Source organism: Ailuropoda melanoleuca, chromosome 18 (assembly GCF_002007445.2).
Source record: "Ailuropoda melanoleuca isolate Jingjing chromosome 18, ASM200744v2, whole genome shotgun sequence".
NCBI classification, from domain to species: Eukaryota; Metazoa; Chordata; class Mammalia; order Carnivora; family Ursidae; genus Ailuropoda; species Ailuropoda melanoleuca.
Genome location: NC_048235.1, coordinates 1261600 through 1281469, shown reverse-complemented (window position 1 = coordinate 1281469; position 19870 = coordinate 1261600). Strand labels below are relative to the sequence as shown.

General features: G+C 40.4%; 1 protein-coding gene and 1 non-coding gene across 2 annotated transcripts in view; one reads left to right on the top strand and one right to left on the bottom strand.

The window, feature by feature from the left end:
• CSMD1 (CUB and Sushi multiple domains 1) overlaps positions 1 to 19870 on the top strand; it is a 1986149-nt gene that overhangs the window by 1329959 nt on the left and 636320 nt on the right. The window lies entirely within an intron of this gene.
• Positions 9441 to 9549, bottom strand: LOC117797128. The gene has a single exon (XR_004622014.1). It is a non-coding gene; the product is annotated as a U6 spliceosomal RNA (small nuclear RNA).

The window sequence follows — 19870 nt, the reverse complement described above, 5'->3', positions numbered from 1 at the left end:
GGGTGACGCTATTTGATGTTAGAAGAAAAAGATGGGATGGCTGCGGCAAGGTTGTTCTGAGTTCAGCAATTTAAGTTTTGCATGATCCACTGTTTTAGAAATATGCATATATGATCTGAATAGAGGTTTACGTTTCACTTTTACAAAAATCAGTGCTTTCCTATTAGGATGGATTTCCACACCACCATAGGTAAGTTTTCCCCAGCCTGGCCCCAAAAGCCCTAGGTGATAGAGTTCCTTCTGTGTGAACAGCTGGAGTTCTGCTGGGAAGAGTGGTTCTAAGCAGAGGTGGCCAAACGATCTCAAGCTTGCCTCAATCCGAGGCATCTCCAAAGCCTCCAATGCTACTTCCGGAGAATGGTCACCATGGCGACACTGCAGTATTGCCTGAGGTCCCTCCTCTGGGGTCCTTGCTGGTGCTCCTAGGGGTGCACTGACCCCTCTGCCCTGCAACTCAAAGGAGCAGCGAGAGCTGTTACTTGTGTTAGGATGGCCTTGGACTAGGTACATGCGTGTGGATGGGTATGTGTGGTGGGTAAATAACCGCATATCTATTCAAGAATTATTCTTAAATAGCCCTGATGATTACTAAGTCTCTTTGTGACATGAAGAATTAGATTAAAAGAGAACCTTTCTGGTGAATAAATAATAGATGCCTGCCATGAATCTTATACTTTTAAAGGGTAATTTTCCTTTATTTGTATAGCATTTATATACCCATTTTGGTTATCTCATGGCTGATAGAAATGAAATTGAATTAGATTAACACACTGTAATGTAAGGTCCTTAGCCCCACAACCCAACATGAGCCAACCTTCTCGGGTAGCAGATTCCCCACATAGTGTGTGATGTGAGTTATTTGGGAAGGCGTATATCTCATTATTATGTATTTAAGATATATGGGCTTCTGAGATACAAAGGGTTTTCAGACAATTTATGAAATTGGATGAAATATAAAATGAAACAACTTTTACAGGGCTATCATTAGCATACTGTATTGAGTGCCTAGGATGTGCTAAGCATGGTGGCAGAGTACAGATTTGTATCTATTCTGACAACAACCCGCCACAAAGAGATAATGCTGTGCACATTTTCAGGAATGAACACTCGAGTTAGCTAACATGCCCCAGGGTGACACAGCCATGTGTCCTTAGGGCCACGGATCAAAGCAACAGCCTCTGACTCCACAGTCACTGTTTATTTCCATACATAATGCAGTGTGGATAAAGGAGGAAAAGATTACAAAATCCAGCAGAAGGAAATAAACGTGTTATTTCAGGTATAGCTAAAGCCAAAGAGAAAATGAAATTTGTCATCACGAGTGTCTGAAAACAAGCATTCACAATCATCCGGACAAACTTTTTTTTTTTTTTTTAGAACTCAAACCTAATTTACTTTCTGGTTTCTTAAGACATTTCAGAATATATAAATATATTAAGAGATACAGGTGCTAATCAAATGAATATTCCTTATGTCTATATTTGTCATCAGTGATAAAATACTGAAGCCAAAGGGGTCGTTGATTACTTTGTCTTTTTGACAGGAAGGTTGGCAGGCAGTGGGGCTGAGGCCATAATGCCCAGGACTTTCCTTCCGATGATGGGTCGCTGAGAGAGTTAAGAGTCTTGTGTGATGAAAGCAAGCGGGATTGTACATAATGGGGAAACAGCACTGTTGTAGACAGCGTGGGCTGCTATAATAAAATACCATAAAGTGGGTGGTGTAAACAACAGACACGTGCTTCTCACATTTCTGGAGGCTGGGATGTCCCACATCAAGGTGCTGGCATATGCAGTCTCTGCTGAGGGCTCTCTTCCTGGCCTGCAAATGGCAACCTTCTCACTGTCTCCTCAGGCAATGAGGAGAGAGGACTCTGCCCTGTCCCTCTTCTAAGGACACTAATCCCAACTGGGGTCCTACCCCCATGACCTCATCTAACCCTGTTTACTTCCCAAGGGCCTCACCTCCAAATACCGTCCTGTTGAAGGTTAGGGCTTCAACATATGAAGCTGTGGAGACACAAACATTCAGGCCATAGCACCACTGGCTCTCAGCTTTGTGGTTTCTCCACCCAAAGTCTTCATGTGTTCATGAACAGAGAAACAAAAGAAAATAGTATCCCCACACTCCATATTTATTGAGTACCTGCTATGGGGGTTACATGCAAGAGTCATGTGTGTGCTGGACTCTAACAGGACAAAGATGTACGTAACAGCGGCATTTCCCCAAGGAGGAAGGGGGCAAGGTGGAGGGTGTACGTTGGGGGCTACAATGACCAGAAACGGTGGTCTGTCCTTCTGCACCTGGTTTCGGGTGGGGATGAGAAAGGACCTTGCTGCAGAAGACACATGGAGAGAACTGCGCTGGAAGAACCACTGGGCAGGCAGTGAGGGGAGACACTGGTATCCCTGTCACAAGGGGTTTCATGGCTGAAGGGATTTCCCAAGTGATAGAAACACAGGCAGGTGTTCCGCCATCCTCTGAATCTCTGCATCCCCAAGCATTAACAACCCTCCTTGTAGGGGTGCCTGGGTGGCTCGGTAGGTTGGGTGTCTGCCTTCGGCTCGGGTCGTGATCTTGGAGTCCTGGGATCAAGCCCTGCATCGGGGGGGGGGGTCCCTGCTCAGTGGGGAGCCTTCTTCTCTCTCCCTGTGTCCTCCCCCTGGCTTGTGCGCTCTCTCTTTCTCTGTCAAATAAATAAAATATTCAAAAAAAAAAAATTGAACCTCCCGTGTAGACTGATCTGAACTCTTGGGTTTCTGGCCTATTTCTATTCCCTGCCTGAACAACCTTGAGAGCAAATGCATTGCATGCATTCACGATCTTTGAGGACTTAAAAAGTGTTTCCTTTTTGGTTTGTCCTAAAACCATCCTTTCCAACTCTACTTGTTTGAGAAGTGTCCTGGGAACTTTTCTGTGCCCTTATTTTGGAATCATTTCCGCCTGTTTGGAAACCTAACTTACCTTTTATTTTATTTTTAAAGATTTTATTTATTTGAGAGAGAGAGAGAGCATGAGCCGGGAGGGGGAGGGGCAGAAGGAGAGGGACAAGATACTTCCTGCTAAGTGGGGACCCTAAAGCGGAGGGGGGGCTCAATCCCAGTGATGTGGGGCTGGATCCCAGGACACTGAGATCAGGACTGGAGCCAAAGTCAGATAGTTAATGTACTGAGCCACCCAGGTGCCCCCTTAGTTGCCTTTTAATTTCAGAAGATGAACAGCAAGGGCTATTGAACCCGCAAGGCTGGGGTCTGTCCCACTCCCCCCCTCTGCTGGCTGTGTGCCCAGCACTGGTAAATCTTCTCAACTCAGTTTCCTTCTCTGCGAAATGGGGATAATACTAGTGAATATGTGGAATTACTATGTTATTAAATGAGACGTTGTTTTGAGAATGCTTAGCATAGTGCTTGACACCTAGCAAGCATTTAATTAGGAAGAGTATTGTGTTAACTAAGGAATCATGTACACTGCTGATATATTTAACAGTAATTATTATCTTTTGCTCTGTTTATAATAATAATGGTAACAACCATGACAGCCTTTTCTATTTAAAGATTTCTGATTTCACGGAGACCTGCTTGGAAAATGATTTCTTCTACTGAGCTGGTATTATCTGTTCACCTACTGTATCATATAAGATATTTTTACATCCTATTCAAGGAATGATATTCACATCCACATTTAGAGAATGTGGCATTTTTGCTGAATTATGAGTTTGCAGTAAATTGGCATGGATTACATACAACTAACAGAATGAAGATGACCATATTGCAGTCTGCTTTTGACATTATTGAGGACACCTCCAGATCTTACCTTGCATCAAAATCTTCATTATGAACGTCAGGCAACGTGACAACATGGCAGTTTGTAGGTTTCCTGGTGATGGCATGAGCCACACCAGTGGCTACTGCACGTGTCTGTGCCTTTATTCTCAGGAGAATAGCTCCAATTTCTTTGCAGACTAAAATCCAATACTATTATGCAGCAAGCTGGATGATTGGGTGTAAGTTAAAAATAACTCACACCATAAATGCTTTATGTATAAGTTGCCAGTGCCCCCTAGGTTGAGGGAGCTCAGTTATTCAAGTTAAAATTAACTTCTGAATCAAGTATGTGCAGACTGAGAGGGCAGGCTCTCAGTGAAATATTGAAGATGTGAATCCTTTTCCTGTAAAATGTTTATGAGCATTGCAACTGGGTCATTGTTAAACAAGTTCCTGCTTGTCATGAGGCAAGAGCCAAATTGCGCCTAGAGACTAAGGAGAGATGAGGCTATTTCTTCAAAAGCTTTCATCCTACATTCTTGCTAAGTAATTGTCTTATACTAAGTCACGAAACTGTGTCTCTCTTGTTCGGCACCTGCCTCGTTTTCGGTGCACCTGTTATGCTGGATTGTAGAGGATACAGACTTGGAAGGGGTACATGGAGAAAGATTTCCAATGGAAATGCATGTAAGAATATTTATTCCGATTCAGATACATGATATACGTGATAGGATGATTATCTTCTCTCTATCTGAGCCTTTCCAGACAAGCACCGAAATCCTGTTGGTCTAATAGCACAAGAATTTCCTTTAATCGCTTCCTTCCCTATACTAATTAATTGATTCATTTACTATTAACCCTATAAACACTTACTGAAAGTCTACAATATATTGAACTGTGGAAGTTCCCTCTCTAGAGAGAAAGAGAAATAAACATTGAAGAAGTAAGTTAATTTAAACATGATAGGTGTAATATATTTAGAAGGAGGTATAAGAATTAAGAAGGGGAAGAAAATCATCGACTCTCTGAGATGGGGTGGTTGGAGAAAGCTCTATAAAAAAGAAACCCATGGGTTTGGTCCTGGAAAGTGGAGCAGTAGTTTTCTTAAGTCTCTTGTAATCAGTGGTGTGCTGGTAATTGTTTAACCATGAGTTATGTGAGGGACACACATTCCCCAGTCTGTCTGGTGTAAATATTTCCATGGTAGGCAATTTCTCGCTGTCAATATGACGTCACTGGACAGCCATATGCAGTAAAACTCCTTTAGGTCGTATCTCCACCGGATAAATACTGTGGAAGTAGCCAGCCTCAAGGGTGCAGAACAAGGCCAAATACAATAAAATGATTAGGAATGTATGAGAGCTGAGGAGTTATTATATCTGTTTTAAAGCCCTTTGATCCAATGTTTAGGTTGTTTAAATATTATGAACTTTATGAAAATCTTAAGGATATGTCAGGCTCTTTTCTGTTTACTCCTACAAAGTTATAACTGCAAGATTCCTTTCCTTAGATTTCATCTAGATAAAATGATTTAAGAAAAAGTAGACACTGTCAAAATCTCTAAAACTACATCAACCCTTTTGGAACAATATACTTTGAAAGGACTGAAAGGTGTTTGCTTTCCTTTATTTCCTTCAGGTTTTGTTTAACCTCTTGTATTTTTGTTTTTGAATTATATTAGTTTCATTAACATCGTCAACACAATGAAACTAAAACTATGCCATCGTAAACACTCTGATATGATTAACACCATGAGAAAAAGGTAGAAATAAACCACTTATACACATTGAAAACTTTATTGAGTATGCATAAAATAAAAATCTATCATTTTAAAAACACTGTCCCCCCCAAAAAAAAAGTTGGGATGCTTTCTAAATGACCACAGCCGGAATAAAGCATCCCTGTACAAACTGACTGCGTGTCATGGCACCCCATCTAAAATGGTAAGCTATGTCTTCTGAGCTATAGGAGATTGCACATAAAATACAATCCAGAATTTTTAGACACAAATTGTATATACGGTGTGATTTGGGGAAAAAAAAATATTTGAAAAACACAGCTTCCCTCCGTGTGCTCTCACTTTGTTGGAACCATGTTTAAAATCCAGTCCTTTGGCTGAAGTGACTCCTCTTCCCAGTCCTGTCTTCTCAAGTGAAGGCAAAAGAAAATAAGGATAATAATGATGACAATGATGGTGCTTACAGTCATCTTATTAACCTGAGTTCATGTAGCAGCAAGTTGTTGTCCTTGACAAGCAAGAATTTGCTAGGAGATGAGAAGAAACTCAGTGTTATTGTGCACAAAGGAACAAGGCAGCAGGGCGCAGGGTGTCCCAAATGGCTTCCCTGCCTCCAGCACTTCCCTGAGCCTGGCCTGATTGAAACACATTTCTTGTAATTGAAGCACCTGAAGCAATTTGGGGAAAATATGTGAGCGCATCAATTTTTGCTTCAAAATGAAAACAAAAAATAAATCAGAATCTTACTATGCTTTGGAGAAAAATACTAGCCATAAACAAAGGATCATAAAGCTAGAATTTTAAAGGAATTTAAACTACTCAATCTGATGAAATCAAAATCCTAAGAGGGTTTTGAAAGCTGATTACTACTGCCAGTTATGATGCCTAAAACCTCCATAAAATATATAACTATATCGTACCTGAGATTTTACAAGGAGCTTTCCTGCCTACAAGTTTACCATGTAGGTAGGGAGGGCAGTATTACTTCCTTTTCACCCAGAGTCAACTGGGGCTCGGGGATTGCAAGCAAGTTTATCCCCACTGACATTCATTTATTGTGTCAACAAATATTCATTGGGCGCCTTCTACCTTTTTGTCATAGTTCTGAAATCTGTGGATGTACCACTGACCTTACACAGCTTATATTCTGGTGCACTCAGTGCTGATGAGCAAATATGCCAAGTAATAAAGAAGAATAGAGGGACCAGAGGATAGAAGAGGGTCGTGGATATTTGTGTACATTATGTTGGTCAAGGAAGGCCCATCTGCTCAACCAGCTTTGGCAGATTCTGGTAGACAGAGAGGGGTTGAGCCCAGAAGAGACAAGCTTTCCAGGCGGGTGGGTGGCATGGGATTGGTCTCTTCCAGAGACAGCCAGGAGGTCAGTGAGGCCAGGGCAACATGAGGAGAGAAAAAATGGCTGGAGGAAGGAGAAAAAGTTTAGGGAGTCAGGTAGCAGGTTACACGGGGCCAGTGGCTGTGGATTTTATTCAACTTGGAGTAGAAGTCACTGAGGTATATTTATTGGGAGAACAAGTCTCATCTTGCTTAGGTTTTAGAAACATCACAGACAATGTTGTTGGGAGAGTAGACTCTTCCAGGAAAACAGGAGAAACAGGGAGACCAAGTAGAAGGCTGCTGTAGAGTTGCAGATGAGAGACGAGTGTGGGTGCACAGGTGAGGGTGACAGGTGAATCAAGCAGCTTCCATGTCTTGGGGCGAGTACTTGACTTCAAGCCCAGGGAGGTCCTTCAGGGTACAACAATAACCAAGCAAGAGGACTTCCTATTTTCCATAACTTTGGGTAGAGTTTTAACATGCCAGCATATTTATGCCCTCAAATGTCAGGAGAGGGGGAGGAAAGTCACACTTGGGCATCACCCAAATGCCTCGCATTGTTGATAGTCTAATGCCAGTGTCATTTTCTCTAAATTGGCCAGAGTAGCATCAGGAAGCCCTGTGATTGATTAAGTGAGATCTGATATGTGCGGTTTCCTTTCCCTCCCCTGTATACCCAATTCCCGGTACAGTGTCTCACTCAGAACGGGTGCTTAGTTAATACCTGTTGAATGAATAAATCATACAACAAATGGGTAAGTCAATGAACAAGTGATGTTTCTACCAGGTCATGATTTTCATGTCACTGACTATTGTCATCCAAGTTGCCTTCCTCTCTGCCTCCTGAAAAGTCAAATTTCCTCTGCTCAAGAGTCATGGGTTTGGGACTGTCACTGTCAATATTCAGTTGGGGGAAAACCATTGTTTGAATGAATAAGTGGATGGAAGTACAACTGTTTTACCAGAATGCACTTGGCAACCTCTGCCTTGCCCAGCCCAAGAAAAGAACACTGTGGTCAGCCAAGCCCTCCGAACTGAGAAATACTATGAAAAGTGGGGCCAGGAAGGAGATCACTTATTATCCCAAGAGGCAAAGTGATAGCAAAGTAAGAGAGAAGAAAATACAGAAGACAAAGTTTTACCTCAAATTGTATAATATGCTATCTTAAATCTTAGTTGTTTTTTTTTTTAGCTTATGTTTCCAACTCTTCAATTTTTGCTCATTCATTCATATCTATTTCTCTAACCATTCTGACTTTGAGGAATAATTACCAATTTTTCTGTATAAAATGGCTTCCACAAACATATATATGGTGGGGTCAGTCAATCTTTGAAGAAATGTTAGGGTCAACTTCAAAGATGAATTCAGTTGAATGAAACATTTTCAGTGAAATTCCATGCTAGTCTGTTTAATTTGTTCCATGTCCCACCTGCATGTATCATGCCTCTTCAAGAGCTATGACAGAGAGAACGTACGATTCAGTTTACTATTGCAATTAAAGATGAGAGTCATCAGAGCAGTATGACTATGATACCTGCTGGTGTGCAATGTGCCCTGGGATTTCTGTTTCCATGACTGCCAAGGCTATTTGCTCCCTATGGGATGCTCTTCAGAGCTCCTCCTTTCTTTTATATGAACAGCTACTGATCCTCAAAAGCTCAGTTTAGATATTACCTTGTCCTGAAAGCTTTTTCTTACCCCCAATCTGAGTTAAGGGTCTGGGTCTCCAGAGCAACCTGAACAAAGACAGAACTGTGTGTCCACTCCTCTCATCCTCTGTGACCTCATCCCTAACATCCACCCCTCTTTTGCAGGGCTCCAGCCACAGCAGTTACCCCATCTTACACAAGATGGCACCCATCACCCTTCGCTCTCCTCTTATCCCTACTTTATTTTTCTTGTAGCACGCATCATCTGACATATCATGGGATATATTAATATACATCAGTATAAGAACTAATATATATGTATATTCTATCTCTATCTCTAATCTGCACATTGGTCTGTTTCCTTACCAGAATGTGAGTGCACAGAAAAGCCCTTTCTTGCCTTCCATACAGCAAACTATTTCCCAATGTCTGCAGGATTGCTTAGCTCATACCAATCACTCAATGATTATTTCAAGAATAGAGATATGAAATGATCACCATACTTTCAGGACTGTGTAATATTTATCTGTTTGCTACAGTTTGAGCTCTTACAATTAGACTATTCACTTTTATTTCCATATTTTTTGCACCTAAGAAAACACTTGGAATGTAGCAGGCATTCAAGAATTGTTTATTATTATGATTATTGTTTTTTAAAATAGGCTCCACACCCAATGTGGGGTTCAAACTCACAACCCTGAGGTCAAGAGTTTCATGCTCTACTGACTGAGCCAACCAGGCGCCCCCAGGAATTACTCGTTGAATGAATACATGTATTGGGCACTCTGGTCATATATATGTTAATAGCAACAATTAATCATGATTTTATCTTAAACAAATTATATTATGAATTAAAATAGTGACATTAAAGTTACATGTTTAAAAGTGTATAATCAACTTTTAAAATTCTACTGAATATGAACTTTATTTTTTATTGAAATATATTTGACAAAAACATGAATGCCCTCCCAAATTTGGGTGTCATCCTTGTGCAGAGACCATTCTAATCTTCTCTGTACCATTCCAGTTTCAAGACCATCCTAGCGAACACTGACATGAGCCTCTAAATAGCAGATATGTATATTCATATCATTTATGTTTGAAGCATATTCTTCATGTCACTTTTTATGAGCTCCAGAGAGATGGGGGCGAGGTGACACTAAAGAGGCATAAGGCATAGGAACGGGAACTCTTTCCAGTGTGGATCAAACAAAGACGAAAACAAGTCACCAGAAAACCAACACTGAATTCAGCAACAAATGAGAAGCTGAATCTGTGTCTCTAATCTTCAAAACATTTCTAGGGTTGCACTGAGGAACAGTTTGGGTCTCAAGGAGCTTCCTTCCGTAAATATTTTACTATATTTTAGCATTTACTTTAATTCATTTTAGATAAGATCTTGGTTCCGCATGCCTTGAGACATGTCATTGTGTTTGTCTCAGGTAAGTGGAATTTTTCAATATTTTCCCCAAGACTTATTTAGAACCCCACTGAGTCAACTACTTGATTAAAATTAAGTTGATAACAAAGAATCAAAATCCTGATTATTTTTCTGATAAATTATACCTTATTTGGTCAAAACAATACCTAAGTTAAAGATACACAAAACCTAATATTGTAGCAGTGATTTTAACTGTATTGGTTAATATTCAGAAGGTAAAATTCCTAATCAAATAGAAAATTCATGTTATAGGGATTGTTAATCCCTGAGATTGTATACATTCCTTGGATGTCATTTAAAAATCAATCAGGTAGGTGGCTTTATGTGTGTGTGCAGTGTATGTGTGTGTGTGTGTGTGTGTGTGTGTTTGTATACAAATACCTCAAATACCTTTAAATATAGATATATATAGATACATATCTCAAGGAATTCAATATATATATATATATATATATATATATATTGAACTCCTTGATGCACAGGTACAGAAAATAAAACCCTGATGAATGTAATATTTTCATGGATTTTTTTCATGTCATTGAAATTCAGTCTGAAGAGTGTTTGGTGTGTTGCCTTAATGATAAACTCTTAACTCTTTTAATCCTGATCATCTTGATAAGTACTGTGGATAGTTCTAAGAGCATTTGACTGTGTTCCCTGTTTTAAATGTTAATCTGGACATCTTAATTAGGAATCTGTATTCAACACTATGATGAGATGAAAGGCCAGCCATTTATAGCCTCTGGGTATAAAGGAAAGGAGAGAAAATGCTCTTGATTTTTGTGGTGTCACTGAAATAGTGTGGGGACAGGTAAAATAATGAAAGACAGGAAAATCCAGATTTCTTATACTATCTGCTTGTCCCTCATGGGGAAAAAAAAATTGATCTATTGACCTGATCATCAATATGATATCCCCATGAGATATTTTATAGATCCTATGCACATTAATACTGAGTCATTGGTGCTTTCTTATTGATTGCCATTTTGTCCAAAATAACATGGTTTGGAATAGAATTGATTCAGGTGATTAAAATGGAACTGGAGCAGAAAACTCTTCAACGTATAACGACAAACATTGTAATTTTGAGATAAAAACTTTGGTTCACCTAACTTGTCTGACTGTCAGAGATTTATATTCAGCGTCAGTGAAGTTTGAACAAAGCTCCTGTCTCACTGACCGTCACGTGTATGTCTGAATCTCAACCTTTTCTTGTGTCTTATCCACATGTCCTTTAACTACTTACAGAAAACTTTTGCTTAAATATCTCTTTGTAAAATCAAACTTGTCATGTCCAGCCCAAATGTAGGACCCTCACCTTAGACAAGTGTCTTCCCTTCTACAGATTTCCTTGTCTGCCAAGTATCAGTAGTCTCACTCCCACAGAGAAAGCCCTCTTTAATCTTCTTTTGACAAACCATTCTTTTCTCTGTGTTGGTCATTCCTTTCTCTCTGTGTTGAGGATAAAAGTATATCAGCCGCTCTTCCTGTCTCCTATCTTCCTTCTTTTCTAAGGATGCTGTTAGTCCTGGCCCGAATCACCTACCCCTCTATGGACTCTAATCTTGCTCGTGGTGGTTGTTGTTTTTTTTTTTTTTAATTTTAACTTTTTTTTTATTTTCCACACTTTTTCCTTTATCGCCACTTCCGACAAATAAAGTGGAGTCTTGATGCTCATGCGTTTAAGTTAAAGAGAGATGAAGAGAGAAAGAGACATAGAGAGAGTATTTAAATATTTCAGTGGTTGGGGTGCCTGGGTGGCTCAGTCATTAAGCGTCTGCCTTCGGCTCAGGGCGTGAATCCACAGTCCTGGGATCTAGCCCTGCATCAGGCTCCCTGCTCCATTGGGAGCCTGCTTCTTCCTCTCCCACTCCCCCTGCTGGTGTTCCCTCTCTCCCTAGCTGTCTCTCTCTGTCAAACAAATAAATAAAATCTTTAAAAAAATAAAAAATGAAATAAATAGTTGACAGTTTTAAAATGTAGAGGGGACAGGGTGTTTTACCACATAAGGATATGCCCTGGCGAGCATGAGAAGGAAAATACAAATCTCCCATTCTCCCGGTGGATGGTAGTTGATCAGGCTGTATTTCCTAAACTCACTGTTAATCCCGAGCTGATTCAGACTGTACACAATTTTTTTTTTTCCTTCATGAAGTATCTTTAGAGCCTCACTCTCACATTCCCCAAATGTCCCGACAAGCATGTTGCTACCTTGTTTAAACACAGCTACAAAACAGCTCTTTTTCAATATCCTCAACCCCATGGAATAAAAATTCTTCTGTGTGTTTCTGTGAAGGCTGGCTTCACGGCTCCTCTCCCCTGCAGCCCCTGGACACCACATCCCCATCTGCTCTGTTATCCCAGGCCTGGCACTCTTTATCACTGTGGATGGGCCGTCTTCTCCCTCTAGAGCTGCAGGACCTACAAGGCCTTCAGTATCCATCTAAAGGTTGCTCACTTTGGGAAGCCTCTTACCTCCCCTCTCAGTCTCTGTTCTCTCTTCTCCCGCTGTGGTGGTTGGCACAAACACAGATGTGCCCAGTGGCTAACTATGTGGACTTTGATCATACCCTTGGCTCCACGCATGCCAGTCTTGTCTGCACTGCCTCGATGGGCTTCTGGACATCAGACGTAGCCTTGCATACAAAAATGTCTGCCCTAGAGTCTTAGCAAAGGGAGTTCAAGTACTGACCCCATCAGCATGAACTAAGGAAAAGCCACTCGAGCCACACCTCAGTCTGCAGATGCGTCCTGACTCGTGTGTTTGCTGGGATGATCTAATAGCCACAGTGAGAATGGTCTTCAGCCGTGTGTCACTGCTCTGTGCCAGGCACTGTGACAGCTTCAGTCCTCTCAACAGTCCCTTGAGAGGAACATTATCACCATGTCTGTGTTACACTCGGGTAACAGAGCAACACAGAGGTACAGGAACGTGTGCAAGATCCCCAGCTCGGGGGAGCACGGGGGGCGGGTTCAATCTCATGGCCAAATCGAGTAATGCAGGTGAAAGCAATTCACACGCTGTAAAACGTAGCCACATACATCGAGAATGCATCTTATTTCTGGGCCACGTTGTGGAGCATGAAGTCAGTACAGAATGAAACCTGATGGTTAGAGACATATCGTTCAAAACAAGTAATGTCTGATTTGGTTTTGTTCTTACAAGTTTGGAGTTGTTGTTCTTCTTCCAGATTACACAATTCGGATATGCTCCTGCTTCAAAATTTCATTTTCATAGTTCAGATTCATGTGCATTATTTCTCTAAAGAAGTTAAGATTTTATAGTCCATTTGGGAATGTTATTTTATGCCCTGTGATTTTGCTCCCTAGTTATATTGCATATTGGGAATTCATTATATTTACTGATATTTTTTCATCAAGGTGTTAAGGGAATTAATATAACGGAGCTTATAACAGAGTTTGAAATTGATTTGAGCTTCTTTGAAAAGCCCATACGGTTAATAAAAACATTATTTTCTTATCTTCTTTACAACCCCACCACTATCCTTCTCTTACAGCAGAAGACCCCAAAGGGATCAATTCATAGTTTGTTCTTTTTTGCAGAGAAGAAAAGGTAGGGTTACCCAGGGGTGGTTGATAAAGGGAGTATTTTCATGGCTTAGGCTACCTGGAAGGCTTCTCTTTGTGTGTGTTACAGATTTGAAAACTAAATGGAGTTCTTGATAATTGTAGAATGATTCTAGACACTAAGGCAAACTACCTGTGTCCCAAGTTTAAAAAAAAAAAAGTGATCAGGGCAGTGAGTACTTAACTAGGGCACAAAACCCAAAATCAATTTTCTTTTTTGTAACAACAATTACATCATTTATGAACAAAGGTGATTATCTTAAGAATTTACCACTATTTGTTATCAGTTTTCAAAAGGCTTTAGGAGTAGATTTGCATAATTTTACTTCCCAGAGCCTCCCTGCCATGCCACAGGAAACGATTTTGTGTTTTACTATTGATATCTTGAAACTGCAGCAAGCTACACTTTATTTCAAGGTTTTATGTGCTATTTATAGACATTTTTCTGAAATGCTTATATTAGCATTTAGAAAATTAGACTAATTTCTAGTACAGTTGACCCTTGATTGGGTTTAAGCTGCCTGGGTCCATTTATACACAGATTTTTTTCGATAAATACAGCACAACACCATAAATGTACTTTCTCTTATGATTTCCTTCATAATATGTTTTCCTCTAGCTTACTTTATTATAAGAATACAGCATACGATACATAGAACAACAAATATGTATTGATCGACTCTTCATGTGATTGGTAAGGTTTCCAGTCAACAATAGGCTATGAAGAGGTTTGGGGGGAGCCAAACTGATTTTCAATCCTGCAGGGTCGGCGTCCCTAACCCCTGAATTGGTCAAGGGTCAACTGTAGATGTAACCACTCCTTATTAAATTTAATGACAGTCTTCTGAAGACCTAACATTATTTTAAATGAATATGCTATTAATATTAGTTCTTCGTGGCATATTAAAATTATACACACCACACATGCACACTTCTTTTTAAAGATTTTATTTATTTACTTGTCAGAGAGAGAGAGTGCAAGAGAAAGCACAGGAAGGGGGGTGGCAGCAGGCAGAGGGAGAAGCAGGTTCCCTGCTGCGCTCCCTGCTGAGCCCAATGCTGGACTCAATCCCAGGACCCTGGGATCATGACATGAGCTGAAGGCAGACGCTTAACCAACTGAGCAACCCAGGCGTCTCACATGCACACACTCGTACGTCGTATGTCTAGAATGGAATTATTCATTCCAACTGCAAAACAAGTGGCACCCAAAACAACCCCGCAAGTTTGGTAAGGACACCTCAAAGTTATAGGCAAGAATTCAAATGAATTTTTGAAAAGCTTTATTTTTTTAAAAAAAAGCTATAATAAGAACATGCTCATTAAAACATGACTAAAATTCACTTTTAAGATTGGAATGATATAAAAAGAAAGAGAGCAATTGTTATTGAGGAAATGAATGTTGTATGTGAACAAAGCAGAGTATTAGGGCAAGAAATCTGTTAGCACAAACAACTGATGACTAAAATGCAGTCAGCGATAAGAAAAAAAATTCATTCTACTGCAATAGTTCACATGTTTACCATTTACTTTCAATCAAATAAATGCCCTATTTGAGCTAAGTGTATACCTAAAGTTTGTTTAGGAGCTGTGTTATAAGAGAGTTAACCCACTGATGTTTTCCAGTCCATCTTGTATTCCAATAATAATAGTATCATTGGTATTGTAATAATCACTATTAAATGTGTCTGTGCTGGCTCTGTGTTAGGCTCTTGGAGTTTCATGGTGAGAAAGTCATTGTTTCTGCCTCTAATCCAAAAATTCTTTTTCCATGATGTATGCTGTATTTGATATATTTACCACTAATCAACAATTGATTATTGTCCTGCCCCTCCCCCAAAAAACAGAAAAAGAAAAAGAAAGAAACATTTCCAAAGAAAAACTGGAATGAGTGCAGAGGGGATTTTGTGTATAGTTTGTTTTGTTGTTTATTTACATGTCTTTCTAAATTAAGTTACTCCATTTTCTTCATTTTAGCCTCCCCAGATGACCTATTCCAATGGATGTGTGTTAAATAGTGTCTTCTTGTCTCCTTAAGAGAATTTGTTACAATTCCTGAAAAATACCATACAAAAGTTTTCTTTCGGAAAATTTTTTTTTCTTTGATGCCTTTTCAATATGTTTGGCTTTCTCTTGCATTGGGGCATAAAGAGGACCTATACTCTGCCCTGGGTAATTCCATTCTACCCTCAGTCTACAGATGCGGGAAGCCCTTGTGTGTCCTGCCCAGAGGCTACATGCTGTCCCCAGGCTGCTTAGCTTTCCGTCATGTACCTCTGCGCCCTACCTCTGTGACTCACAGTCCTTCTATCTACTTGTCTAAATCTCCCACTAACTTTTTACCACATGCCCAGCACTGTGCCTAACATGCAGGAGGACATCATTGTTTATAGTAAATGAGAAAGTGGCTACATTTGGGGGCTAGGTAAGTGACCTACTGGAAGCGTTGCTGGATATTGTCCTGTGAAATTCCCTTCCTTTGCCTGGGCAATTCTCCAAATCCACTACTTGCAGCCAATTTCTTTGGGCTTTAAAGTCTTTCTTTATTAAGTGCTCAATACATATTTGAAATGAATGGGTAAGTTTTACAAAGCATTCATGGATCCCACCCTTTAGAAAAGAATGTGCTATTTTATATCCAATATGCTTGCAAGTGTATTGAACGACAGTAATGAATGAAGTTTAAAAAATTATTTTACCTAGTAAGAGAAGTTAGTCAAAAATCTTCAAGATTTCACAAATGGATTTAGTGTACTCCTTAATGGGGGATTATTTTGCATGTAGTATCTCATTTTTCATTCTACTTGGATGTTTTCCTGTATATTAATTTGAACTTTCAAGAAACTTTCCAGAGAACCTATTGCAGACCCGTTTGTGAGCCCCCCCAAATTTTCATGTGTTATATGGTGTATACATAGGAAAAAAAGTGAACAATACTTGTAGTTATTTATCCCATTCAGCCAAGGTATTATTATTATTATTATTATTAAACAACTCATTTCTTAAATAAAAGGATAGTTTCTAATAGTCTTTGTGTTGTAAAACACAGTGTTTTTTTTTTAATTTTTTATTATGTTATGTTGGTCACCATACAGTACATCATTAGTTTTTGATGTAGTGTTCCATGATTCATTGTTTGCGTATAACACCCAGTGCTCCATGCAATACCTGTCCTCCTTAATACCCATCATCGGCCTATCCCAGTCCCCCATCCCCCTCCCCTCTGAAACCCTCAGTTTGTTTCCCAGAGTCCATAGTCTCTCATGGTTCATTTCCCCTTCTGTTTACCACTCCCCTTCATTCTTCCCTTCCTTCTCCTACCGATCTCCCTGCTATTTCTTATGTTCCACAAATGAGTGAAACCGTATGATAATTGTCTTTCTCTGCCTGACTTATTTCACTTAGCACTATCTCCTCCAGTTCTGTCCATGTTGCTACAAATGTTGGGTAATTGTTCTTTCTGATGGCTGAGTAATATTCCATTGTATATATGGACCACGTCTTCTTTATCCATTCATCTGTTGAAGGGCATCTNCTGACTTATTTCACTTAGCACTATCTCCTCCAGTTCCGTCCATGTTGCTACAAATGTTGGGTAATTGTTCTTTCTGATGGCTGAGTAATATTCCATTGTATATATGGACCACGTCTTCTTTATCCATTCATCTGTTGAAGGGCATCTCAGCTCCTTCCACAGTTTAGCTATTGTGGGCATTGCTGCTATGAACATTGGGGTGCATATGGCCCTTCTCTTCACTACGTCTGTATTCGGGGTAAATACCCAGTAGTGCAATTGCTGGGTCATAGGGGAGCTCAATTTTTAANNNTTTTGAGGGACCTCCACACTGTTTTCCAAAGTGGCTGTACCAAATTGCATTCCCACCAACAGTGTAAGAGGGTTCCCCTTTCTCCACATCCTCTCCAACATTCGTTGTTTCTTGCCTTGTCAATTTTTGTCATTCTAACTGGTGTAAAGTGGTATCTCAATGTGGTTTTGATTTGAATTTCCCTGATGGCTATTGACGTTGAACATTTTTTCATGTGTCTGTTAGCCATTTGTATGTCTTCATTGAAAAAGCGTCCGTTCATATCCTCTGCCCATTTTTTGATTTGATTATTTGTTTCTCATGTATTGAGTTTGAGAAGTGCTTTATACATCTTGGATATTAGCCTTTTATCTGTAGTTTCATTTGCAAATATCTTCTCCCATTCTGTGGGTTGCCTCTTTGTTTTGATGACTGTTTTTGTATGCAACTGGAAATGCACGTAGCTCTTAAGGGAGTGTGGAGTTGGAGACAATCTGGGGCCCTGAGCACATTGTTTCCACCTGACAGCATGGGTGTGACTGGAGTGGTGTGTATTCTCTGGGAAGGACTGAGCAAAAGATGAAGGGGCAAGGATGGAATTCTGGAGCTTTTCAGGAGAGCAGACAGAGGAAGTGGAGCCCACAGGAAGTGAAAGGAAACATCACAGAGAATAATAAAACAAGATGCAGAAAAGCGGAATCAAAGCAGGTAAGGAGGAAGAGAGAGAAAGCGAGGCAGAGTGGTGAGTGCCATGGGCCAGAGGATCCAGGGATCCAGCACATTAGCTGAAGAGGACTCCGAATTTGGCCACAGTGAGAAAACAGCAGATTGGAAGTTTCAGCCAGAATAACATGTTTCTTTCTGAAACAGCTTCTGAGTGGTCTCTGTTGTTCTTAGCTCTTCACTGGAAGAAAGTGTTTCTTGATGTTCCAAGCTTCCTTGCACTCACAGCCCCCAAGTGCATAAAGGTTCCATCCTGCTTATCAGGACTTGGCATTAATGACTTCCAGCTGGTCAGGCCCCAGTTCACAGGCCTCCCTCCCCAGTGGGCATGTAAGAGAAATGCCAGGGTCCCAGGCGCTTCACTTTTTGTTTATAAAAAGTCACCACAGGTGAAGTATTTAAACTGCTACCTAAATAGTGTACAAATAGGTTTTCTTAAAATTATTTTCTTTTACAGATTTTATTTATTTATATGAGAGAGGGAGAGAAGGAGCATGGGAGAGCGGGCAGAGGGAGGCGGAGGAGCAGGCCCCCTACTGAGCAGGGAGTCCCACACAGGACTCGATCCCAGAACCCTGGGATCATGACCTGAGCCAGAGGCAAATGCTCAACCGACTAAGCCACCCAGGGGCCCACAGCATGTTATTTTTAAGAGGGCACATGTGGTGATGAGCACTGAGTGTCATACACAACCAATGAACCATGGAACACTACATCAAAAACTAAGGATGTACTGTATGCTAGCTAACTGAACATAATAAAAATAATAAAATTAAATCAATAAAATATTTTTCCAGTATCACAAGATGGAGGTAAAAGTGTCATGAAATCCCATGTACCCGTCACCCAACTTCCATAATTACCAACATCTTACCAACTGCATTTTAAGAATAGAGTGTTTTAAAGCAAATCACAGATATATTATTTCACCCACAAATATGTTTCTCTAAAAACACATCTTTTTAAAAAGATTTATTTATTTTAAGAGAGAGAGTATGAGCCATGAGTAGGTGGAGGGGCAGTGGGAGAGGGAAAGAATCTCAAGCAGACTCCCCACTGGAGTGGAGCCCAATGATCCCACGACCCTGAGATCATGACCTATGAGCCATGAGTAGGTGGAGGGGCAGTGGGAGAGGGAAAGAATCTCAAGCAGACTCCCCATTGAGAGTGGAGTCCAATGATCCCAGGACCCTGAGATCATGACCTGAGCCCAAACCAAGAGTCTGATGCTCACCTGACTGACCCACCCAGGCGCCCCAGCACAACACACTTGAGAAACTGAACTACACATCATTATCGTCCTTACCATAAATAAGTTTTAATTATTACATGATATCCATGACACATTTTTTGTTGTCTCAAAAATATCTTGAGACCTCAATCTATTCAAATTGGATTCAAATGAATTCTACTCATTACATTTGGTTTTTACATCTTGAAGACCCATTTAGTCTGTCAGTCTTTTCCTCCTTTTCTCCCGCCCGGTACTTTTGTGTTGAGGAGGAAGGTCATTTGTCCCATTAAATATGGTACATTCTGGACCAGTCTGATTGCATCGTCTTTGGTCATTGTTCTCCTGCCTCCTTCATTTCCTAAATATTGATAGTTTTATCTAAGGACTAACTTGACTAAAGACGTGTGTGTGTGTGTGTGTGTGTGAGAGAGAGAGAGAGAGAGAGAGAGAGAGACCCTCCTTGGCTAGTGCTGTGCACTTCCTATTAACTCTGTATCCAGAACTCATAACACTCGGTTGTCCTCCTTGTAATGATGGTGACATGGAACGGGGCTCAGGTATGTTAGCACGGATGTTCCCTTACATACC